Consider the following 26,327-nt stretch of genomic DNA (forward strand, 5'->3'; position numbering starts at 1 on the left):
TGGCTACACTCCTTAAACTTCTAGAATGGGTAATGATCTGGTCCAGGCTAGTCATTAAGATATTTTCTACTTTGGATATTTCACCATGTGTATAAATAACATATGAAGAATATTTATGTAAATTAAGGCTGTCTTCCAGGGCAATCATATAAATATCTCAGTAAAAATTGCATAATCCTCAGAGGCAATGCAATGTACTGTAAAGATATTGACTAATATAGACCCTACTACAGATGAGTTATATGTGATTAAATTTTTCTCATCTATAAAATAGAATGGTTAGATTAACTCTGATATCCCTGATTATAAACTAATCTGTTTTAACTCTATCATCTCACTTACATGTGATAATTAAAAAATATGAATACCCTCTTACAAAATTAAAAGCAGATCTTATTTTCCTCTAATTGCAAATTAAAATTGCTTAATAATTGGGGAAAATTGATTAAATTAGATAAATTTTCAGAAATTCTAATTGATATGTGTGTGTTACTTAACGTCTGCTGAGTAACAAAAGACCATCATTTGTGTTGCTTAAAACAACCCACATTGGTCATCAGGAACTTTCTATGGGTAAGAGGCCCAGGCTAGCCCTACCTGCTTCTCTACTTGATGTATCCCAGGACCACAGCCCAGGGGCCAGCTAAACTGAACTCTTTCCTGGAGCTAGTTGCAGGGCTTGGGGGTGGGGAGACTCTGCCAGCTTGAGTGATCAGTAGTCACTTTCAGATACTGGTAATCTTGTCTTTGTTTTGTGACATGTGAGTTTACTCTGTGTTCTGGATCTGTTTCAAGGGCATCCTTAGGACTGGCAGTAGATTTCCTATCAGTCTCTGCGATCAAGTGTGGTATAACACAACATACCCCAGGAGGAATATCCCGCCCTCTTTACTTCATTATATCAGCAAGAAACAAGGCTCAAGTCCTACCCCATGCCCAGGGTTACAGAGAGTAGAAAAACAAGACTGTCTTAGAGTCAGTCATCATTCCCAGATGTTCTCACACTGCGAAGTGCAAAGTAATTGCTACAAGAAACCTAGCATCCTTTAATCAATTTAAAAATAATAGACAGCTAAAACCCAAAAGTATCACGAAAGGATGCTACCGGAAAAAGTTCTTTCTTGCATTAGAAGCCGTGACAAGGCACGTTTTATTTGTTTGCTTGTTTTTTTTTTCCTCTAGCAAGTAATTTCAGGATTCTTTAGTAATCAACTTGCCACTTTTCTCTGATAAAAGGCCTTAACCCTGGAGACCAAAGAGAGGTGAAATACCCATATGCTCCTCTCTGCAGAAGAAATAGTAAAGTGCCCGACTGTTAACAAACTGAAATGTAAGAGATGTTGCTTAACAACTCACAATGGTTTGGTAAAAAAAAAAAAAGACATAAAGGGCTGGGCTATTTTTATGCTTTCTAAGGATTCTTGGCTTAAGTGTTAAGAGTAGCGAGGTAAGCTGGAAAGAACAGGTCCTAAGCAAAAAGGAGCAGATCAAAAGGAACATGGATTTTTAGAAAGATTCAATGTGGCAATACCCTCATAGAGTATTATGGAAGGTAAACCATACTGAGTCCCCAAAAGCAGTAATTTTTGAGGCTCAGGTGACCTCATGCCTTTTCTTGCCTGGCTTTGTCTCTCTCACATTTAGTTTTTTCCAGTCAGAGTCACATTGCCACATTTTGCAAGTGTTGAATTAAAATGAGCTTGTCACTAATAGGACACCCATCGCCCTCACCTAAGGACCACCTACGGTGTAGAGGCAGGCATATATAAGCAGTGCTCAGCGGGTGAGATGTTTAGCAGCTGATGGAGGAGGAGGGTGACAGATTTGGGGCTGTCAATAGGAAGCCCTTGATCTGGATCTGGAAAGAAAGGCCTCCAGAGTACCTCGTGGACCACGTGGACCATGCAGGAAGGCCATACCACGGCCTTCAAAAGAATGCTTAACATCCGTTTAGCACAGTTTAACCTATGCATCTAAATGTTAAGGCCATGGGATTTCTACATGGAGGAGGAGAGGATCAATTTGTGAAAACTTCTAGATGAATTACAGGATTATTTTTTGGAGAATTGGAAAGAAATAATTAGCTGCATCAAACAGCCTCTAAGTGTTCTGTAGGGAGATCCCCGGTGGGTCATAAAGCTAGGCACATTTTCCCCCATTTTACAGGTAAGAAAAGAGAGACTCCGGCAGCATTCCTCAAAGCTCGTAAGTGCCAGAGCCTTCCATTCCTTTCCTACTTTCCTTCTCTCTTTCTCACTCCTTCCTTATCTCCACCCTCTCTCCTGCTGAGCACAGGTATTGTGCACATTATTAACTATGTAAAAATGCAAATAATTGTAAGGTCTTGTCAACAAGAAGTTGGCAACAGGAGACACCCCTGTTTTTAGCACGGTATATTTCAAGAACATCACGGATGCCTCACATTGCTAAAAGTACCAAACCCTGTATGTACTATGTAGGATTAGTTTTACGCACACACCTGCCACACCCGCTGCACAGCCTGTATCCGAGAATGTGGCGAGGGTGTCAGGATTGATGACACAGAGACCCATCAGTGGCTTCCATAAGGCTCCTCAAGAAGGCTCTCTTTTATTCCTACCCTGGCTGGTTATTATACACCCTGACACCAGAGGTGGCAGTGGGTGGGTCAGAAAGAAGTGGTTAGTATTTGGAAAAGGTGGAGGACAGGGTGTTCCCATGGGCAAGCCCTTTTCAGGAACTTATTGCCCTGGGCACTGTATTGTTTTTAGTAAACATGTTTTTAGTAAACATTGTCTTACAGCTGCCTCCTCCCAGGCTGGTGGGGAAGTGGGTCTCTGGCCAAGGTCTGTTGTCCCCACAATTCCCCCTTTTTGATTTTCTAATGAGGTACTCCTGACTTAGGTCAAGTAGGGTCACCTTCCCTTGCCCGTCCTTGGGGGACCTGTCAACCCCTGTCTTAGGTGGGAGGTGTTTTCCCCCACAGGTTGCCCGTCATCAACGAACCTCATCTTTACATCATCTGTAACCAAACTTCATGGCTATCAGGATTGCCATGGGCTAAGCTGGTGATGGATCTCTTGCCTCTGGAACAAGGCACATTTGAACTCGGCATAAAGCCAGAATGCCTACCGCCACTGTCACCATTAGAAGGACCCCCATTGACATAGCGCCTCTCCATCACCGTACCCATCCCCCAATCTTGGCTATAGAATTCTACCAGCCTTCCTCTGTTACAAGGGTAACCCTCATGTGATTTACAGTTACAATTTGATGGTCAGAACAGTGATACAGTTTACAATTGTTCCAAGATCTACTCAGGAAAGCATTTAGAACGTGCACTTGCACAGATACATTAGGTACAATCATTCATGTTATACATGCAGCATGATAAAAAATATGAACAAGAGCACCAATTTGTTCCTGTGGTGAAGCAGTTTGTTGATTTAACATCAGCAGCCTCAGATGAATATGCGACTTGAACCAAAGTCTCCTTTTTGTCGCATTAGGACAAGTTGCATTTCTCCAGAAAAATACACTGGCATAGGCGTGATTCCAGAAACAGGAACCACCAAGGCTGATATTTCAAGTGACCATGTCCTGTTCAAATACTGAAAAGGGGCTTTTGCCACTCATCACAGTCCATACCATTGTCCAAATGTCTTAAATAGGTCCTTTTTTCCCCCAAAGGGAAAAACTGGCAAAATGAGTTCTGTTGTTTCAAGGTGTGTCAAGGGCAGATTGTTAATCTTCCAGTTCTCTGTTGGCTTCGGGATGAAAACTCACGGGTCCGGGAGGTTGATGCAGCAGGCCTGTTGAGAAACTGGAAATCTCGAACCGACTGTTTTCCTTCTTTCTCGGCTCTAGATTCGATGACATCAAGAATCAGGAATACTGATTTAGGAGATCTCACTCAAACTGGCTTAGGTAGGCTCCCATGGTCTCAGGTCCAGTTTTTCTCTGCTCCATGCCTTACACCAAATGTTCTGACAGCTGCAGAAGCTTTATTCTTTTCCTGCAAGAAAACACAAACATGCCCTCGACCCCAAATTGGGGTCTTCTCCACTGTCGAGTGCATGGATATCTCCATTTGACCTGAGCAATAGTTGCTCAAGTTCCATCATGCCAGAATCACAAGCAGATTGCTCATTGGCATTCACATTTTAAAAATTTTTAAATGAGGAGTGTACTATTTAATGAGTCATGTGGGGACTGGGGACATTACTCCCCCTTTTTTATTTTCTAAAGTTTGTTTGAACTGTTGAAGCTGGACCATAACAGTAGAAGGATTTGTCTACCCTCCTTAGTTAACTATCTAGGTGAATTGGGACCACTATCTAGATTATTAGTAGATGCCCTTTAAAAAAGGACATATCTATTAAGTATTTTCCAAAAACATCTAAAAATCACTCAAATATTTTAAACTATAGTGTGTCCCAAATAACTTCTGAAAATTATTTGAAGTCTATGAGCAGTCTTTCCCAATCTAACCTGTAGAGCTCTCACTAGCTGACAAGGCCTCATTTGCATCTTAACTTTTCTTTTAAGACATTAACCGACTGGCTGAGTGTTCCTTTTGGCTATATCTAAAGCAATTTAGGTAGCTTTTTAACTATTTTTTAAGGCATTTAAATATCCTTTTAATCACATAAGCAGTTCACACTCACGAATTCACAATCACATTTCATATATAACTACAGTAATCATAAGCTTATATAACTCAGACACCACAAGTGGTAAGCAATAATAAACGAGATAAAGTAATTTCAACAGTCTGTTGTCATAATAAAACTTATTTGAATGCAGTTTGTCATGAGATCGTCTCCCTGTGTTGTTTTTATCATATTGTACTCTCAAAGCACGCACATATGATGCCACATAATGAGACTAGGATGTAACACTGGACAACCTGGGGATGCTGCAAGGCTCTGATAATGGTGATGACCAACATTCCGTCAGCACAGCAAGTGGTACATACAGGGTGGATACACTGGCCAAAGAGTCTGGATGAGACGGAGGACAATTTAATCATTCTATACAGAGGGGTTGGCCGCTAAAAATGCAGAAACTGCCTCTGGAATCTTTTCATGCATTGTGAGCTCCTTTGATCGTGTGTAAATGATAACACAGAGAGTGAGCCATGAGTGAGGGCATGCTATATTTAAGTCAGCACTGAGAACCAGGCTTCTGGCTGCTTTCCTTCAGTTCTTACTTAGGAAATATTTGACTTACTTGCAGGGGAGAGGAGGACAGAAAACAGGAGACTCGAGGATTGTGGGATGAAATCAAGAACGTATCCACAGGATAACAGCTGGCTCAGCACAGGTGTGCCCACTTAGTATTGAGCTTAGCCCACCATTAAAGATGAGTTTAATTTAATTGCTCTGTGTTTTAAAAAATCAGAGATAATTATATTGGCTAGAAAATTCACTGGGAAACCATAACATCAACAAATACCTTTTTGTCCTTCTCTGGGACTTACAATGTTATTGCTGTTTTAAAAATACACTTTATCTGTAAAATCAACCTCTGGCAAAGGGAATAACATTTCTCCAAACCCTCCAGAGCAGACAGCCATCTCTCAGATAATATAACTACATGAGCCAAAGCCTTTCTTTACAGAAGAACATAAGGAAATAGATGAGCAAATGAACACTTAATAGAAAAGTCTTGGTATGAATAGGGAGAGATGGAAATCATTTTAATGTTTCAGCCACCTTCAGCACTTAATTTTTCCTACAGTGAATAAAATAAAATAATAAAATATCTCCATTAGTTTTTGCACAGTACATAAAGCTGAATGATTCTGAGTATTTGCTAGTACAATTATCTCATCTTCTAGAACATTTTTTCTCTTTAGAAGATTCAAGCCTCACTTTGTATAAAAATGACTTTTGGATTTTCAGCATCCTGATAGTCCCTCTGTCATAACCCTACACAATGGACTGAAAGGCGGAGAAGACAAATTCCAATAATAGGATCATGCTCTAAGCTCTTTATTGCAAAGATTACTGGCAACAAAGATCTACGGTCATGCCTTGCTTCACGCTTTACATAATAAAATGGGGACAGTTTTATACACATCCTGTTACTACCAGACGTGTACCATGTCACCGCTGAAGTTAATTCATCAATCACAAGACGTGACTGCGTAGAAATGAAGTCAGGCTGGTTTAGCGGTGGGAAGACAAAGGCTAGAGGGGACCCTACCAAAGTGAAGATCAAAGCATGACTAGAGGAAGGGAGAAGAGAAGACCAAGTCTTGGGCAGAGCCTGGCACAGTTCCAGATCCCTTCCTCCAGACATCGTAGATGATACCACTAGACTGTGGGCTGGCAGTCAGGATGATTCCATTCTAGAACACATGGGAGAAGACTGGCTGTTTCTGTTGAGGACTGAAGCTCTCTCTCTCTCTCTCTCTCTCTCTCTCTCTCTCTCTCTCTCTCTCTCTTGAAAACCCTGAGGTCCACGAGGGAGGCAAGTAAGAAGTAAAGAAGCTGAGATTCTAGACCCTTGTCTTCCTTTCTTCCTTGTATAGGCACTGAACACAAAGAAAACCCACTGGATATGGTCTCCCAAGACCAACTGAGAATGCTGCATGCAGTGGGGATGTATTTCACTCTCCATCTGTGAATCAGATCCTCACCACTGCGACAAAAGACATGAAAAAGTCAACCAACAAGGAAGAATATCGCATCTGGGCTCACGATTTCAGAGGTATCAAGTTACAGTCGCAGACAACAGGACCCTATTGTCTTGGTCATGAGTATCCTGGTGAAAGGGCATAGCTGAGCAAACACCTTTTGACAGCTAGGAAGCAAATAAAGAGATAAGGATGGGCCACAGTCTCCATATCCCTGCTAAGGGCATGCCCCCAACGTCCTTTCTCCCATTAGTCGCCAACTCTCGGTTGCTACAGACTGTCTTCCAGTCCATTAACACATTGCACTTTGGAGTACATTAAAGATGCAGATATTTTGGTTTGGGTTTGGGTTTGAGTTTATGTATTTTTTTAAGAGGAAAAGAACATAAAGTTGGACAGATAGGGACATGGGGAAAGACAAGATCAAAACATGGATATTTTTCAAGAAAAACAAAGATGCAAAGCATAATGATGTATTTGTTTGGTCACTTAAAAAAACAATGTTCTATCGAGGCTTTCATATACCACATGACTAACACAGTACCTCCCATAGTTACTGTCTGTTGTACAGCCTTTTCTTTTCCACCAGAAACCTCCCTTCCTGGTTAAAGGTTGTTGGCACTCAGGAAGTAAATGCAATTCACAAGGCTCAGGAAATAAATACAACCTCACAAATGCTGAGCAGTTCCTGAAACTTACAAGATTCACAAGGGCCCTCCCTCTTCAAGGTAATATACGCAGTAACAGAGAGGACTCCTCTGGATTCAATAGTCATGGAAAGCACCACCAGCGCAGGTCCCACACACATGGAGATGAGCTGTGTAGCTCCGCAACCTTCAAGTCGCCCACACTACTAATGCTTCTATACCATTAGGTAACCCTAATAAACTAACTGATGTGTTAAGTTAGATGTGTGTGTTTGTGGGGGGAATAATTCCTCTGGCCTGTCATTAATTCCCTACCTGGGGTGGATAGATATGTGTTCATGCCTCTCCATAAAAGCTCACACATATTTATGAGGCCTCTGGCAGTGGAGCCAGTGTTTATCACTAGTGCACAAATTGACTCTGGGAGCCCATTCCCCACAGAGGGATACTGTCTCAGCCTGAATACATGGGGGAGGGCCTAGGTCCTGTCTCAAATGATGTGTCAAACTTTGATGATCCCCCATGGGAGGCCTCACCCTCCCTGAGGAGTGGATGGGGGATGGATGGGGGGTTGGTAGGGGGAATGGGAGGATGAGAGGGAGAGGGAAGTAGGATTGGTGTATAAAATAAGATTGGTTTTATTTAAATAAAATTTGATTTTAAAAAAGCCCACACACATTTTCCTTATTGTTCAGTTTTCAGCATGAAAGTTAAAGTTTCCAGCATGAGAGATGACAATACAGTGACCTCACCCATGGAGAAGAAAAGCCAGCCTATTTAAATCGAAGAGCTGTTTCTCCATCTCTACAGTGTCATTTTACAACTCAGAAGTTCACGGCTATTTGTCTCGAAACAAGCCAATCTCCCCTCCTTGTCACTGACTCTTGCACACTGATTTCTGGTTCCAACAGAGAAATGTTCCCTTCTTACTCTCATACCTAAAAGAGTTAGGGTGCAATGTCACAAACATTAAATTCTTCAGTGCTCACTTCTCTTTAAAAAGTGAAATCAACAGACTTTTTATCAGCAAGCCAGCAAATACTGTACACACTGAGTATTGTCAAAAATGTGTGTTTGTCCTAAAAGTGAGTATTATTTCAAAATTCACAGCATCCACATGAAGGCAATGGCTTTAAAGAAAGGATCACAGTTAGGCATTCCCTAGGTGGTTGCAATAGTCTCTCTCTCTTCTTCAGTTGCCTCTGGGTTAGTCTTCCACTCCAGTAGGAGCCCTTCGCAGCAAAGACAAGTGACCTCCCCCAATGCAAATTTACTATATTTGAAAATCCCTGCCCCTGGCCTTGGAATGATTATTGATCCCTAGTGCACAAATGGGCTTTGGGTAGCCCAAATCCTCAGCAGTCAGGAGAGGACCACATCTTCCTCCAGCATCTTCTGTTCCTTCCCTGGTCCTTACTGCTCTGGGGATATGTTCTTTTCAGTTCCTCAAAGATGCCGTTCCTCATCTTGCCAAGGCCCTTTGTATAGGCGACATATTGAGCTGATGTATTCAAAGATTACTGGTAGCATCGCTCTAGGGTTCATATACCAGCTGATTTCCAACTAACTGCATCTCCGGCCATGTGTCACACTTTTGGGATGAAATCATTTCTCTCAGACTGTGCGTGTCTTTGTCACGCACGCTCACAGGACTGTGGCAGTTTTTTCATCACTCGCTACTCATTCTGGCGTTGTGAAGAATTGCTAGGGGTCCACCTGAGCTACCTGTGAGCTCTACGTGGAAAGGAGCGCTCCCCTCGTCTCGTCACTGCTCACACTGTCTAGAGCACAGCAGATGCCCTCCAGTATTTAATGAGTGAATCTGTTCACATACGGAATCAGTATTCTCCTGCATAGTTTCACTATGTCAAAGGCTAATGACAGAAAAGAAATTTAGACAACCATGAGCATACAGCTATGGGCCAAAGCAACTCCTACACACAGCATACCCCGTGCTTATAAAATGTTTCTGTGGAGGTAGTATTTCTTTTAAATAGAATACCAGAAACAAGGAGGAAGAGAAGGGAGGGGGAGAGTTGGAGATGGAGCGCCACAGCAGAAAGCGGCTCTTATCTGCCCTGGCAACACTAAAACCATTACAACACTCACTTGTTTATTTTCATTCTATACATAGCTGCTATTTCCCACTTCATTCTTTCTTCTCCCACTGATGAAGGGACATGGACAGGGCAGATAAGATTCACATCATTTTACAGCTGAGCAGAAAGCCTCCAGGACAGACTTCCCTGAGGACTAAAATGAAAACCTGGGGCTATAGTCACGTATGCAATGCCCAAGTCCCCTCCTTCCCCACACCATGCTTAACACAAGGGCTCTCATCTGATAAAAATATAGAAACGACCACCATCAAGTCAAAGCGAGAGTTTCGATAAGTTTCTACACTGAACTTTCTCGGAAGGAGATTCTCCGCCCTCGAAAGCCTTTCAACTTTGATGGCAGAGCTATGGGTGTACATATATCATTACTTTGTCACTGTGTCCTATTCCTCCAGTCACTTCTCATGGCTTGCTATAGTTGGGTTCTATAAAAATCACCACAAAGCCCAAATTAACAAATATTGAACCATTGCTTCTAGGGGAAATACAGAATTAGGACCCCACGGACCCCTGTTCACATTGCCATCAACTAATCGATGCATAGTCTGTTTTATGTGTGTGTCTGCTTATTGGCATACCCCTTCCTGATCCATTCACATCGAATTTGTGACCAGCAACACTATTAACTCATGCTCAAATGAGTGTGTCTTGGACACACATTTTCTCTATGAAGCCCACTGGCATTTATGAACACCAGCAAGCACTTTGGGGTTGATGTGTGAGGTCATATCAAACAGAAGAAAAAAAATATCCCCAAAGAAAGCAGAAACACATGAGAACTCAGACACGTCCCTAGACAGAATATACAGAGAGCATCAGATACACTGTGAGCACTGCTGAGTCCGGAATACAGAACATTGCCTTGTTTGATCCGCCTGGAAACATGCAAACCTAGAAATCTAGACTTTTGGCAATCTACAAAATGTGGCGGGGGACCGAGGAATACGGCTTAGAGATCAGAATTCAAACACGTTTGAGCCTGCAGACAAGTTCTCATGTATGAACCCATCAAGTGTAAGCTTAACAGTAAAAATTCGAAAGAAAGCTGGCCTGCGCATGGCTGAGAGGTATGGAGAGAGTCCAGCGGCTTGTTAAGAGGTTGACGTTGATCCAGAGGGGCTTAGTCTGCAGGACCAAAGTGGTAAGAGAGTGGGCACGTGTTGATAGTACCCAACCCGTGAGACGAAAATAGGGTTGGTGACAGAGTAAGAATGGCTGGTGAAAGGGAAGAATGTGCTGGAACGGAATAACCCAGGACTATTACGTGGCGCCTCCCTTGTCCTGCCCCTGCTGCTCCATAACGGAACTCCACGCTCTGCACAGTTCAGGAAGAACGGTGAAAGCCTCTGTCACCGGCTCCCGCAGGCCAGCGAGCCGAAGGCCAAGGCTCCAGCACGACTGTCCGCTGAGGACCCACTTCCAAAAATGATCCTTCTCACAGCAGCTCTCGGGGACTCTTTCTAAGGGGTCACTAATACCACGCAGGAGGTTCTGGAACCAGCAGCCTAATCGACTCCCAGTCAAGTTATCCATCAGTTACTGTTTTTGACAAGATCTTCAAAAATCTGCTTATTCACCAATTTAAAAAAAGAAAATCCCTAGTCCAACACAGTTTTTAGCTGTCCCAGCCCCATCTCATCCACAGGACATGTGCCCAGGCTCCAGGATGCCTGACGCCACGTGTGGTATGAAAGCCCATGACTCATTGTCTTCTCTGTCTTCGCCGCCCTAAGCATTATTCGCCACTGTGGCAGTAACGTTAGCAGCCTGAGGTTTCTGTAGCAGCAAGCTCACACCAGTAGATGATTTTCCTCTCCCCCGTTTTAACAGACTCAGTCTTACCGCGGTTGTTGCCAGTTTCCTCTCAGGAGCATTTCCCTCCCTCGTTTGGTGAAGCTCACTCAAAAGAAGCACACAACGGCTTCTCTCCCAGGCATCTTGACTTTTGGCATCACGGATCTTGTACTTTCAGAGTGGTTGTAAAGCAAACCTCAGGTTGCTCTGTGATATGCAGCGAGAGATCCTATGACTTTACCGTTGCCCGGTCGGTAGCTGCAGACTGTACACGGTGTGGCTTGAGTCCCCAGGCATGGAAGCTTGCACAGCTGTTTGCTTCTAGAATCTCCTGCTATTGATAAACTGTAAGCAGTGACTCTGCGTGGGTGTGGGGGTGCTGCATTGCTCTCCTGTTGCACTCCAGGTGTGCTGCATGCATGCTGTTTTTGCATCCTTTGACCTGAACCCACCTCAAAAACCACCCACTGTATCTTTCTCTTCCTGTATGCCCTACTTTTATACACACAGCTTGCTGAATATTTAAGTGATCCATAAAATTTCCACAAAATTATCCCCACTACATTAGTTTTCGAAAGGCTGAGAAGAGGAGTATAGAACCCTGACCAAAACAAAAACAAAAACCAACAACAACAAAAAAAAAATCTAAGCAGCTATGATGGCCTTCAGAATCCCAGATGTAAGATGCAGAGACAAAACCCCAGGGACAAGCTGGTTGACCAGGCTAGGCAGCCAATAAGCTCCTGGTTCATTGAGAGACTTTGCTACAATAAGTGTGGTAGAAGCAATTAAGGAAGGTATTTGCTATCAAGTTTGAGTCTCCACATACACACACACACACACACACACACACACACATATACATATATATATAGTGGGCTGTGCACACGCATGCACGTATGCACACATACACACACACACACACACACACCATGCAAATATACATGCAAAAGAGAAGGAAAAAGAGCAATTGTATAAGTTTTCAGAACGTTAAAGGGTGTAGAAATAGATGGTGTTTTCCTCCTAATATCAAAATCTAGATCCATCCAAAACTTTCACAAGTGTTAAGCCCATGGGCCCACACTAATTTGGAGGATTGTTTGACACAATCTGCTTTGTTTGCAGAAGTCTATGAAATTGTTTTAATTAATTATTCTTTATAACTACCATCTTTTCTGGGAATTAATATTGCCTTAGCATATTCATGAAAAATACATTTATTAGGCATAAATGTAATGGCAATCTGTCGTAAACTATACAGCATATCATCCTTGTGAACATTAAATTCTTTTAATTATAGTCTATGGACTCCACTACTCTTGGAACTGCAGCCAGCTTATTACTCAAATAATTCATATGGTTATTTTGATTCAGTCTTGGTATCCGTATAGAATTATCCCATACTTATTCTATGATTACGTTCTTAATGCAAATGTAGCATACACTAATCTGGATCTGGCCAAATTATATGCTTAAATACCTCAAGTTTTATTTTCTGAAACTCAAACAACAGACAAATACATGGTAGGCAAGGCAGACCAGAGGGTAAGTTTACTATGTGAAAGCTATCAATCAGTCAACTGGTTGCTTACAGGAGAACTGGTGGCAATTATACTGAGAAGACTGAGTGTCTCTAAGATTGGGAAGCCAAGGCCACAGAGGATATAGATAGACGGGCAGAAGTCAGGATGACTGGCCCAGGCTGGGTGGAACTCATTTGTGTAGTGTGTGCAAGGGTTTGGGTTTGATACCCAATGAGACAGCAGACACACACATGAGCACACATACACACACACACACACACACACATTGAAGGGGAGACAGAGAGAGAAAAAGAGAGAGAGAAAGTAAGAAGCAGAGAGAGAGAGAGAGAGAGAGAGAGAGACTGAGTAGTCATTCGTAAATGGCCCTGAAGCACAAAATATACAAGAGAGGCTGTAGACTGTAGAGATCCCTGTCCTACAACACTCTCTGGCACTGGCTGGTTCAAAATAAGTAGATAAACAATATCAGTAATAGAATAACTGGGGTTATCCCATTGGCCTGTGTTTATCAGCATGTTATTCCCCAATGTAGAAGAAGAGAATATAATGCAAACTTAAAAAGTGCTTGTAAAACATCAGCTTCCCCACCATTTTCTGTTCAGTCTACACGGATTTTTAGCTCCTATCATAATTCTCTACAATTTTGAACAACCATTTTGATTTCCAAAAGAAAAAAAGTATTGAATCAATATACACAGACATGATAAACAGATCTGTGGGAGGATTGATTGCCACACAGAATAGCCTGATGGTTCAACCGTCTAATCCTTTGTGTAGAGAAAAGGATTAAATTATTAATTTCGCAGGTGTGGATTATTTGCTTTGAAGATCATCCATGGCTAATTTAAAAATCAGAACCATTCAACACACTGCTGATTATCTTTCCACAGTGTCAAGTTCGTAGGCAGGGAGCACAAACTGATCATAGTCTTAGACAAACATAATAAGGGTGTTATGAAAGGATGATTTTCAAAAGTCATGGGTGCATCCCAAAGCTATATATTAATGTATTAGCTGTGCCAGGGCTCCTTGTCTTCACAGGAGGCTGTCAAGAATTATCTCCATTTGAAAGAGAGGCAAAGGCTTTAAAATAAAGGTTATTACAAAAACACAATCAAATCAGAACTACTCCTCAAGCATTTATATTTGGTCTAACACAATGTGAGGTGCTGTGATGGACAAGAAAAATAAAGGAGGAAATAAATGTCATGAATCTGCCTTCAGATAACCTAGAGTAGTATTGAACAAAAGACCTCACAGCATCTTAGAAGGTTGAGGACATGTAATTAAATTAAACTTATGTGCTTCAATCTGCATTTCTGTAAAAATTCACATTGCTTCAAGCTAACTCCTTGGAGAAATTTCTTTTGGAGATGTAACTCATAGACTTGCTCCAGAAGGAGTAGCTTCTACTTCTTTGCATGAACAATATCACACTTTTCATGCCACATGAGTGTAAATTGACATTTTCAATTTAGCTGAATAGAATACAGGGTTGGTAAAAACCAAATACAAGTGGTGAAACCATCAAACCAATGGGAAGGGGCTAAGAAGAAGGGGAAAATGTAACAGATGATTTTGTCATATTTCGTAAGATATTTATACTGTTATTACTCATGGGAAACCATGAGTCAAATCCAATAAGAGGTATTCTACAAAACATTTGATATGTGTTCATCAAAGACCAGTGTCATGCAGACTGACACCACATGAGACTATTCTACACTGGAGACTATATGGGTATGTTCTATATTAGAGACTACATGGGACTGTTCCATCAGAGACTACATGGAACTATTCTATATCAGAGACTACATGTGTCTGTTCTACATAAGAGACTACATGGGACTATTCTACAACAGAGACTACATGGGACTATTCTACATCAAGAACTACATGGGACTATTCTACATCAGAGACTACATGGAACTATTCTATATCAGAGACTACATGGGTCTGTTCTACATCAGAGACTACATGGGACTATTCTACATCAAGAACTACATGGGACTATTCTACATCAGAGACTACATGGAACTATTCTATATCAGAGACTACATGGGTCTGTTCTACATCAGAGACTACATGGAACTATTCTACATCAAGAACTATGTGGGACTATTCTACATCAGAGACTACATGGGACTATTCTACATCAAGAACTACATGGGACTATTCTACATCAGAGACTACATGGGACTATTCTACATCAGAGACTACATGGGACTAGTCTACAACAGAGACTACATGGGACTATTCTATCTCAGAGACCATATGGGACTGTTCTACACTAAGGCCTACATGGGACTATTCTATATCAGAAACTACATGGGACTGTTCTATATCAAGGAGTACATGGGACTATTCTATACCTACCCAAAAAACTTTAGAAATTTTATAATTTCCTGGGCTGCAGAAATAAGCTACAGGGACCAGATGTTTGCAAAGAAAACTGGAGATTGTAAATAGAGTCTTGTGGTGATATATTGCTTATGATCTAATAAAACCCCTGGAGACCAGTTTGCACAGACAGCCACACTGGCTAGCTATAGAAACTATACAGTGGTGGCACGCACCTTTAATCCCAGAACTCAGAAGAAAGGCAGTTGGGTCTCTCTGAGTTCAAGGCCACTCTGACCTATGCAGTTCTAAAGAGAAACAGCTCACACAAAAATGATCTCACCACTTGGGACCCATGCCTTTAACCCCAGGAAACATGAGAGGTATTTAAGATGGAAGCAGGGTCTCAAAGCTGGCATTCATTCTCCAGACACACTGAAGATAGGAAGGCATAGTCTCAGGAGTCTCCATCCATGAATAAGAGAGGGAGACAGGAGCAGCCCTTTCAACCTGAGGTAGAGTAAGAGCTAGTGGCTGGATGCTTTGCTTTCCTAATCTTCAGCTTGAAGGTTGAACCACAATATCTGTCTCTGTGTTTTATTACAGAGCCTCATAAAAGAGTCACCTTAGCTCAAATGAGATCTCCAGAGATCTACAAGGATAAGCCAACTGGCAAACTAAACAATAGTGGAGAGACTACACTAATAGCCCCTCCTTGATGATAGGGTTGATTACTATCCTATATGCCATCCTAGAACCTTCATCCAGGGATTGATGGAAGCAGAGACAGATACCCACAGCTAAACACTGAACTGAACTCCTGGAACCTAGTGACAGAAATGGAGGAGTGATGAGCAAAGGGGTCAAGACCATGATGATGAAACCCACAAAGACAGCTGACCGGATAACGGGGAGCTCTTGAATCCCAGACTGCTGGCTCAGAGGCCAACAGGGAACTGATCCAGACTCCATGAATGTAGTACCAGTGATTTCTGTGGCCTTGGGTAGTAGATCAGTGTTTACCATGGTGTATGAATTATCGTTGGGAGCCCATTCCAAATAGAGGAATGCTCTCTCAGCCTGGACACATGGGGAAGGGCCTAGGTCCTACCCTGGATGAAATGACAGACTTTAGAGATTCCCCCCAAGGAGGACCTCACCCTTCCTAGGGAATGATGTGGGGATTGGGTGGGGGCTTGGGGGGCTGGTGGAGGGGCAAGGGAGGAGGGGTGGGAGAGGGATCTGGGACTGACATGTGAAACATTCATGTTTCTAATTTAAATAAAAACATATATTGAGAAAAAAAGAAAAAAAAATAGTCAGCCTTAGCCAGTGCTGCATTCGCATGTACTACAGTGGAGATACAATTGTGCGGGAGAATGCTTGTTCCCAGGAGATGCACGGATGTATTTAGGGGTGATGTGTCATGTCTGCACATGAGAGACAAATGGAACAGAAAAATAACATGAATATAACCACAGCACACTCCCACAAAGAGAGAGGAGAAAAATAACATGAATATAACCACAGCACACTCCCACAAAGAGAGAGGAGAAAAAAATTGACTTTTGGAAGTCACGGTGGGGTGGCTGTGTGGAGAAAAGTCCTGAGTCACACGGGACAGGATTGGGAAGTAGGTGTCACTGAAAACGATGGCAGGGACTGGCCTATGGGAACAGGGAAGAGGCAAACATCGACAGGTGTCTTTGAGTTACAGAATGAGGGATTGGCCTTGACCTGGGATTAAAACAACGGGACTGAGGACACTTTAGCTTGAGAGTAAAACAACACCTTCACACACAAGTAGAATAAATGACATCAGCATGAAACATAAATTACTAGAAAGAAGAATGCTTTAAAGGGAAATTTCACGAGTCTCATGATGACCAAAGAGAAAAGGGAAGTTTTGGCTCCAGAAAACATAGAAACAGAAAAAGCAAAGATTGATTCAAGGACCTGTAGCAAATAGTGGCTGTTGATGGATTCTTCGGTAACTGCCAGAGGGATCCAGCCCTTGGGCGTCACAATATGACTGTCATGTACAAACATGTAGGGTTGCACCCATAGTGAGCCTGGGACACATACTGCCCATGGACACAGGGTAGGCATGTTTAAATAGATGATAAATTTGCCTGAGATTATTTCCCCCAACTACCCCTCCTCCAAACGCTCAAGGTATCTCTCATTATCTCTCTGGATCCTAACAGGATTTGACCACATCCAGAACCCTTCCTGCCTGGGTCATTTCCTACAGGATACAAAGCTTCTGTAGCAAGTAATATCCAATAAACAACAAGCTATGGGAGAATGAAGACATTGTCTGCCTCACTGACCATGAATACTCTGCTCCTACACAGAATTCCAAAATGAAACTGACCAACAGATCAAAGGAGAGAAAGTCAAGTTGTCATCTGTGGATGCATTATTCCTAACAGTCAAATATAGATCAACACAGTCTACCACTGAATGAGTGCATAGTGCATTTTGCTATTATTAATTTACACACACACACACACACACACACATACACACACACACACACACACAGGATGGGGGGCTTATGAGCTATGGCTTATGTGTTCCCCCATAATGTCCATTACAATCTACGCCTTGATTTTCCCAGGGTTCACAGTGGTACTTCAGCAGGGAGGAAGACAGACAAGGCCTAACAGCAGTTTTTCAGGTAACTAAGGAAATGAGGTACTTCTTCTTCAACCCTTTTGACAGCTCTATTGACAAGGCTGTTAGTCAGGAAGTAAGCTAGGCCCAGGCCCACCCTCGTCCTCCCTGGTCTGACACACGCTCTCATCATTGCCATCCGCCATGATGTTCACACTCCTCAACAGAATCCGGTCACATCAGTAACCCGTAGTCTTGAACCTGCAAAACCCCTATCGTAATACCCTTCCCATGCTTCTTAAGTAGCCTGCCTCAAGTATTTAATTTTAACGCCAAAGTACTGACTGTTGCATTTATGCATGGTGTTGTTGAACATAAATTTTCAACAAGGCAAGCCGAGGAAAACAGAGCCACTTGGAAGGGCCATGGTCTCAGGGTGAACATCTGACTCTGCAAGTTGCTTCAGATGTGAGGATGTGTCAGTGAAATTGGGAAGCCCAGATAATCAAAAAGTTCTCCTCCGGTGTCCTTGGATGCTACTTGTTTAAAATATAATAGTTATGCTTGCTCACACAATTACTTTGTCTGACTTCCTGTCAAATCAATATTCATTCACACAAATCAACCTTATTTCTCTGTCCGTAAAGGCATTCGGTCAATCTGTGTCACTCTGGAGCAAAATTCCAGGATCTTTTTTCTCCTAAAATCAATCTTTTTTTTCTGTTCAATACAATTTACCCCTGTTCTTTATTTTTTGGTTTGTTTAGATTTCAACTACTTTATTAAATTTATTTTTATTATTTTTAAATTATGTATGTGGGTGGGTTGGTGACCGGGGGGACTAGTGGCATTGGATGCACTGGAGCTGGTGTTAGCAGTTATCATCTGCCTAGTATGCTTGCTGGGAAACAAACTTGAATCCTCTGGAAGAACAGTCTGTGTTGTCAACGGATGTACCATCTCTCTACTGGTTCAATTTCTTATATGCAGATTAAAGCCTAACATGATTGTAGAGTCAAATCATACCGCATTTGATTTTTACTTTTTTTTTACATGTACCACATGTAGACATGAATCTTAGATGACATAAGCCACTAGATGAATGACTTGGACATGTTACTTGATTCTTATGAAGTGGACATTGCAATATGCATTTCTTATTGTACTTAATTAAATAAGATAATTCATGTAAGTTACAGGACCTGAAAACGAATAAGAACTCAAAAATCATTATGACTGTAATTATCATTAATATTTTTATTTCACTGTAGATGGTAATAACCTGAGACTGATGATAACACTAAGTGTACTTACTGATAACAGTACTTAAAAGACAAAGGGTTTTTTGGTGAATACGTTTTGAGGACCAGTGTGTGCCCTCTAATTCTATTAACATTCATGGAAGACGAGAGTATCATCTCCATGGTGATGCAGCCCATCAGTGGCTGAGCCCTAGTTCATCCAGGATCCTCTGGCTTGCAAGCCAAGAAGTATTTTTACCTACTTCCTTGGGGTTACTAAGCAAGAAAAGTGCTGGAAACACCTCCAATGGCCACTGACATCCTGACATATTCCTACAACCCATGTTACAATAGCACTATGAATACAAGTTAGCAAAATGGAAAGCGTTGAGGTCTGGTTGCTGAGGCAGATCTACCAAGAGCCTTTTGGTAAATATTGACATACATTCTTTCTTTGGATTTATAACTTCTATGATGAAAAAAATTATTTTGAAAGAGCTACCTGTGAGAGTAACTTTTACGATCCATGCAAATCTAAAACAAGTTTCCACAGCCTCACCTCTGTGGTATACATCAGGGTTTCTGACGGAAGTAGACTTCGAGCTTGGGTTAGGAAGCAGATGCGACTGCAACTACTTCTCTAAACTTGGTGCACCCTAGCTGAGGTTACCGCATGGGGTCCTGCACCACTGCATTTGAGATGTCTACTGAGATGGAGGGTGTTGCAAAGAGGAAGTCTGAGAGTCATCTGGACTCAGAAGCGTCAGTCTCCACTACAGCCAAATTACAGAGGCTTATGGCATGCAACTTGCCGTAAAGAAACTCCTCTGGTGGAGATCAGTCTTAGGGTGGAAACGCTAAAAGGTCTGACTGCACGAAAGTAGAAGCAGGAGCAGAATGAAGCAATAGTCCCAACTACTTCGACTTAGCAGCAGGGACTTCTGGAATCTCGCTCTTGTTTTCAGTGATCCATGAAAAGCATTAACAGAACTTGTGATACATTCATATTTTCTTTTTCTCAGTCAGCGGTGGCACTTACAGTCAACCTCACTCGGAAGGGGTAAAATCTCACAGGACCCCAACCACAGACAAAGAACACAGGCAACTGGAAAATACTAAGAGCGGGAGTGGGGAGGGGAAATGGCCTTCCCCAGGGAGGGCACTCGGGTTGGTTATCTAATACCAAGCGGTCAGCCCTGAAATCATGTAGATACAAGGAGCATTGAATAGACTAAAAGGCTGTATTTATATATTAGAACATGCAAGACGATCGTGTGTGTGTGTGTGTGTGTGTGTGTGTGTAAAATTCAAGAAAATGTGGGCGTGAATTTGAGAGTAAAGAGCAGGTATACACGGGAGGGGGTAAGTAAGGAAAAGGAAGGGAGAACATGATGTAATGGTGTTTGAAATTTCAAACAAACAACAACAAAAAAAGGATATAATATGACATGTCTTAGTGATGGTGGCAAGCTTATTTTCCCCCACTGAGCCTAGCTTCTAAAATGACATTATCTATTTCCTTGGCTCAGTCTGCTCTTAATGGCTGGGATCACACCAGTTCCCTGGTGGAAGCCTAGACTGTGTTGCCCATTCGGAGTTCTATCAATATGCCTCTGGGGCCATGGCTACCAAACTGCTTGACCTCCAGAACCCAGAAAACAGATTACTAAGGAAACTAAATGCAGTTATCTGAAAACTCAGAAGGCAAAGTAAGCAAACACATCTAGGCACAAAATGGTGGCTTAAACAGTTACTGAAAAAATCTCGACAATACAGACACAAAAAGTTGTTATCTCCCGAGGTCCTCTGCCAACACTAATTGGAACCCAGGGTCACACTCAGTGGTGTTTATAAATAAAATCTTTACCAATAACATTACATGTTCATTGGTGTTTATAAATAAAATCTTTACCAATAACATTGAACTTAATCCCCTGACTGCATTTTCTATATTAAGCAAAATACTAGCATTCAGGATCCATTCAAGGTCAAGTATAGTTGGCATATTATAAATTTCTAGCAACTTGGTGGCACTTGTTAATTGGCTTAATATCATTAAGATATATTAATAAGCAGTAAAGAGAAGATAATTGAGAACCAAAATAAGTAATCTGCTGTATGCATGCTGCGACCCTGTCACAGGCTTGAAGACAGATATTCTTAGAGAAATTACAGTGAAGCAGTAAATGTATGTTTTATTGACAAAAAATCTGATCTGCTCAGAAAGAAAAGAATTGATTCATTGTCTTTTATTTATTTATTTTTTTATTTGCACATCTACCTATGCACTCTTAAAGACATCAGGATATATTGGAAATCATACAAACAAGATTCCTATCTATATGGTGGGTGCCAAATGAGAATGGTCAGAAGAAAGGTATCCCTGGCCGAGGGAGGATCAAATGTCAGGTCCTGAATGGTCAGTTTTCTCTGAGAAAGGGAAGAACCACGTGGTTCGGCCCTAGCACAGTAAGAGAGAGGAGCATGGTCTGGTATGATATGAAAGAGCTTTTGTGCCAAGTAGAACATGTGTGACATGAAAGGCTTAGAAATTATAAAGATGTATGAAATTGCGTGGAACTTAGCTGACTTAGGAAACTTACGACAGACTATCCCGTCTAGAGAGTCAGCTGCTAGGGCACGATTACACAATTTTAGGGTGGGACAGGGATTTGCCAGTTTCCTGCTCCATCTGCTGTTTTCCAGGTACCATCCAGGAAACATGGAGGAAGGACAGAGGAGTCAGCAGGGAAGGACGTCAGGACTCCGAAGGAGTCAGTGGGGAGGACATCAGGACTCCTTTTTCTCTGGAAGAGCAGCCAGGGCTCTTAACCTCTGAGCCATCTCTCCAGCCGATCCTGTGGTTTTTCAACCCATTATATATTAGACTCACATGGGATGGTAGGGATTTAAAAAAATCTATTCCTAGGTGTAACCAGAGACCAGATAAAATCAGAATTTTTGAACCTGGAAACTAGTCATGCTCTTACATACCTCCCTTTGGTCTTTGTCTACACCATCCCCAGGAGGCGCTCACAGGCACCCAGGGTCACAGATCATTGATGCATGCGCACAGAGCTCCCTATTCTACACTGAAAAACTGGGGGCAGAGAGATGGGCTTTGTTGTGTCAGTGGAACATCAGGTCTTCAACCCACCACTAACTCACCAACAGCTTAGCTGAAAGGAATTGTTTATCAAACGTCACTCAAGAATAAAATAATGAGGACTGGGTAAGCCAGACTAAGAGCAAGAGCCGATCTCTGGGAACTGCCAGCATTCCCTTGGCCTCTTCGCCCGCCCTGACTTTCTTCAAAGTAATGTTACAGTGAGGCGTCGCTGGTTTTCCTTCCCTCTCTCGAGTGAGGATGCCTACCGTGCTTCATATCTTCTGCCTCACTTACTGATGGGTTCAGAAGCCCAAGGACGCGCCCTCAGGGGATCCCTAATGTTCACCTCTGAGTTCCCCGATCACCTTGGTGTCTGCTTCCCAGATGACCAGACCACCGGGACACTGCCAAACTCCTAGGCTCACCACGAGGAAATAAATAAATAAATAAATAAATAAATAAATAAATAAATAAATAAATAAATGGACAGAATTTTCTTTCCCTAAGCTTTACCCACACAGACTCCAGCGGCAGCTCAAGGGATGGCAATAACATGGGTTCCCAAAATCATATTCACACAGTGTCATCAGACAGCTGTTAACAACACCTCAGGCAATCGGGTGTTTTCGGGCATCTGCCTTCTGCTTCACGGGGCAGAAAACGGGGGGAAGGAGGCGGTGATCCTTTGATTCAATAACCGAGTACCTTCTGCAGTTGGCTGCAGCGGGAAATGCTCTGGCAGTTGCTTCCATGTTTTGCCCGAAGCAATGCTGGCCCCTCTCTAGTAGGCTGCAAATCAGTCTGCCACGTCTATAGAGAAATCTGGTTTCAGCTCCCCAGGAAGAAATGGACCTGATGAGGGCCACTGGATTCAGATGATTCTGTTGTGAATAGAGGGGAACTCCTTCTTCCTGGTGGATGCTGGGTGGTACAGAGCTGTCGTCCACCTGTGTAGCCGCCAGGGATCTGCCCGTGGACCAGAGTGGACATCCACACCCGCGCGCCACTCAACACCAGTGGTCGGTGGGGGGAGGGTCACAAAACAAAATAAAAATGTGTACTAGTGGGGTGAGGGGTTCAGAAGAGAGGGGCTGGTGAGGTTCGGGGTGATGGGTGATAAACTTGACCAGTAGACGTCACGTACACGTATTAAATTATCAAATATGAATAACAAAAAGGGATTAGAGTTTATGCGCACCCTGACTCCTACATCCCATGGGTGCCACAAAATATACCAGGGAGATGTCATTTTCTTTCCTAGACTCAGTCTTGCCAGGTCCAAACACAGAGTAGACTATGATAGAGTTTTGTGTCTCTCCTAGATCCCGGCAATGCTAAGATAAATGTACCCTAGCGATGAAAGATGCCGTCTCTCTGTTTGCATCAGTAAATAGGGATTGGGAAGTCTGTCAAGACTCAGACTGTTAATCATATGGAGCGCTGGTGTGTGACAAGTCTCCCTACTCCTCCTGTGGCATCTGTCCCATCTTCCCAATCTCACATCTAACTTATGCAACTTTAATCTCCCTCCATTTCCTCTGATCCAGAAAGTCATATCTAAACCGAGAAATAATAATAATAAAAAAAGAAAACAGAGAATAATCCTCAACACATACAAATGCTAAATAAGTATTAGTCTAGTAAGGAGGAAAAGCACATAAATATGACTGACAAAAATCAAATTTTTACTTAGTTCCATTATGCTTCTGTTAAAAAGAATTATGCTGTAAATGCAGAATTGCACCATGCGATTTAAAATGAAGAAGGAAATTACAGTTAGTTTTTTTTTAAAGCTCCGAGCATCAGGCTCCCTGGCTCAAGAATGGATTAATGCTTGGGAGAGTGCCTTTCCCCATCGAATGAGTCTACCAGCTGGACGGAAAATAAGTCTGGCTCAAGTATAATAAAGCTTAATGGAATCGGCACTTATATGGGACACTCTTTGAAATAAAACAGCCTTTCTTGAAAATGTTTGTTATTTAGAAGCATCTCATCTTCAGTCCAGAGAGGGCGGTGGTCCCACGAAGGAAGTTGGTAATAAGTTTCAGACCGAAAGAGTAGAAGAAAACCCTCTAGACTTAGTACTGCTGTGATTTAGTAGACTAGCTACAGTTGGTATAATCGAGAAGAGAGACACCTGAGTGACAGGGAAAATGAAGTAACCAGCAGTGCTGCACTCCATAGGGGGGCAACAGAGGGGCAGCAAAGACAAGAAGATGAAGGGGGAGCAAACAGGGTCTTGAAGAGGCTTGGGTAAAAAAAAAAAACATTGAGTTTCTGTGAATTGTCCCTTCATCCGTGCACAAGGAAAAAAAATCTCCTCATTATCAACAGACTGAACTGTGAAAGGCTGAATGCTGCCCCATAGTTGTAGAGTAGAAATCATGGGGAGAGAGAGCACGAAGAGTTAGCAAACAGATCAGGTGGTAAAACAAACTCTCTTGGTCTCAAGCGAGACCAGGTGAACCAGGCTGGGTATCTGTCCCCGCTCCCTCCACTGTGACGCGCCTGTGGTGTAAGCGCCATGTTGCTCACAGAAGCAATAATAGTGGGTAGTGTGGTTTTCCTTCTTTACATTTTTGCAGAGCTACAGGGTTACCTGGGTGCTAATCATTTTGTTCTACATGAGGTTAGCGTCCAAGAAACAGAATCATCCTCGGATGGGAGAAGGAATCAATAAAGCTGAGAATTAAGAAACAGAATTTATTCTAGCAAGTATGCATGGTAAAACAGTCCTGGTGCCATAGACAACAGCTTTGGTGTGAGCCAGTTTCAGATCAATATTTAATTAAACATACAAAATGTAAGGAACAAAAAGCACAGATATCATATTTTCAAAAGTTGTAAGAAAATAAATTTGAATCCTATCATCCTGAAATCAAATGATTTCAGAATACAAATCCTCCTTTCAGTCATTCATTTTCAATAAGTATTATGTTCATCCTGGTATTGTTGGTAGAAATTTCATTTCGGGAGCTGATAAAGTTTAGCCCGTCAGAGTTAGGGTGTTGGATCTATTTCAACTTTAAAAATAATAAACGTGGCTTTATCCTGTATTATTTTAACCCATGTTATAACAAGCATCTTCACTTATACCAGAGGATGCAGTTCATAATTATTCACAGCTCTGTTTCTTGATTTACATCTGACAGTCATTCTAATCTATGTTAATTGTCATTTTACATTCATTGTACATAGCCAGTGTTAAATAGGGACAATTTCATTCAGTAATATATTGAATGTTGATCAGACTCTGCCTTCTGACTTCTCACCATTCCTCACTCTTCCATCAATCCCGTTAGCCTCTAGACAGTTTCTCTCCTATCTTCATATCATATATCTTCATATATAAATACACGGTTTCATGTCTCTGTATAAAATCTAGGACCCACAAAAGAGAGTAGAAATAGGATATTTTTGGAACCTGTTTTTCTGAGAAAGGCTGGATTCACTTTATACAATTATCTGATATATATACACATGTGTGTGTGTGTGTGTTGCTGCACACCTACCGTAGTTCCATAACATAGTTATCGTAACTGCTGCTGCTATAAACACTGATGAGAAATTCCCTCTGTGGAAACTGGCTTAGGGTCCTTTGGGGGTGGATTACCAGAAGCTAGGGCCAGTCATATTTCTTAAATGAGAGTGTCTGGACCACTTACGTCAGAATCTCCAGGAGAATCCTGAAATATTCATTGAGGCTAGAGCATAGTCTATGCAGGGGGGTGTTTAAGAACTCACTGTGTGATTCATAGACGCACCCAAGTTTGAGAAACACTAGCCATACTCATTGAAAGAGTTTCTGGGAATAGGCAGTGGAATCTTTAGTCTCACAAGGCCCCATGTTATTCCTAAACACAATAAATGGTAAGAATATCCAAAGAAATCATTTACATGTAACTTAAAATGATCAAAGAGACACAAACAAACAAATGTTTAGGTCAGTACCTTCAGTATTAAAGAACACTAGGATGTTTGAAAAAGCAACACACACACACACACACACACAGAAGTTGGGCTGAGAATGTCAGAAGAGTCATAGACTGTATGACAAAAATGTCAGTGCTAGGCAAGAGAAACTTCCTTTCCAGTTATTGATCACAGGAGCCCAAATAACTCCAAGAACAATGAGGGCTATTGCTGTCAAGTTGGTTGCCTCCCTGAAGTTGAAGGTAAGTCCCTACTGCTGAAGTTATAACACATCTCAAACAGAGGGCTTGGAGGAATTGAACTGAATCTAACCCAAAAGCCTTCTCCCTGAAGATTAGCTTTCATCGTACCAAGAGATGCT

The 26,327-nt window shown here is 42.1% G+C and overlaps 1 protein-coding gene across 1 annotated transcript in view; it reads right to left on the reverse strand.

The window, feature by feature from the left end:
- Window positions 1-26,327, reverse strand: part of Hs6st3 (heparan sulfate 6-O-sulfotransferase 3) — a 709,089-nt gene that overhangs the window by 406,312 nt on the left and 276,450 nt on the right.

Source organism: Mesocricetus auratus, unplaced genomic scaffold (assembly GCF_017639785.1).
Source record: "Mesocricetus auratus isolate SY011 unplaced genomic scaffold, BCM_Maur_2.0 Super-Scaffold_2245, whole genome shotgun sequence".
NCBI lineage: Eukaryota > Metazoa > Chordata > Mammalia > Rodentia > Cricetidae > Mesocricetus > Mesocricetus auratus.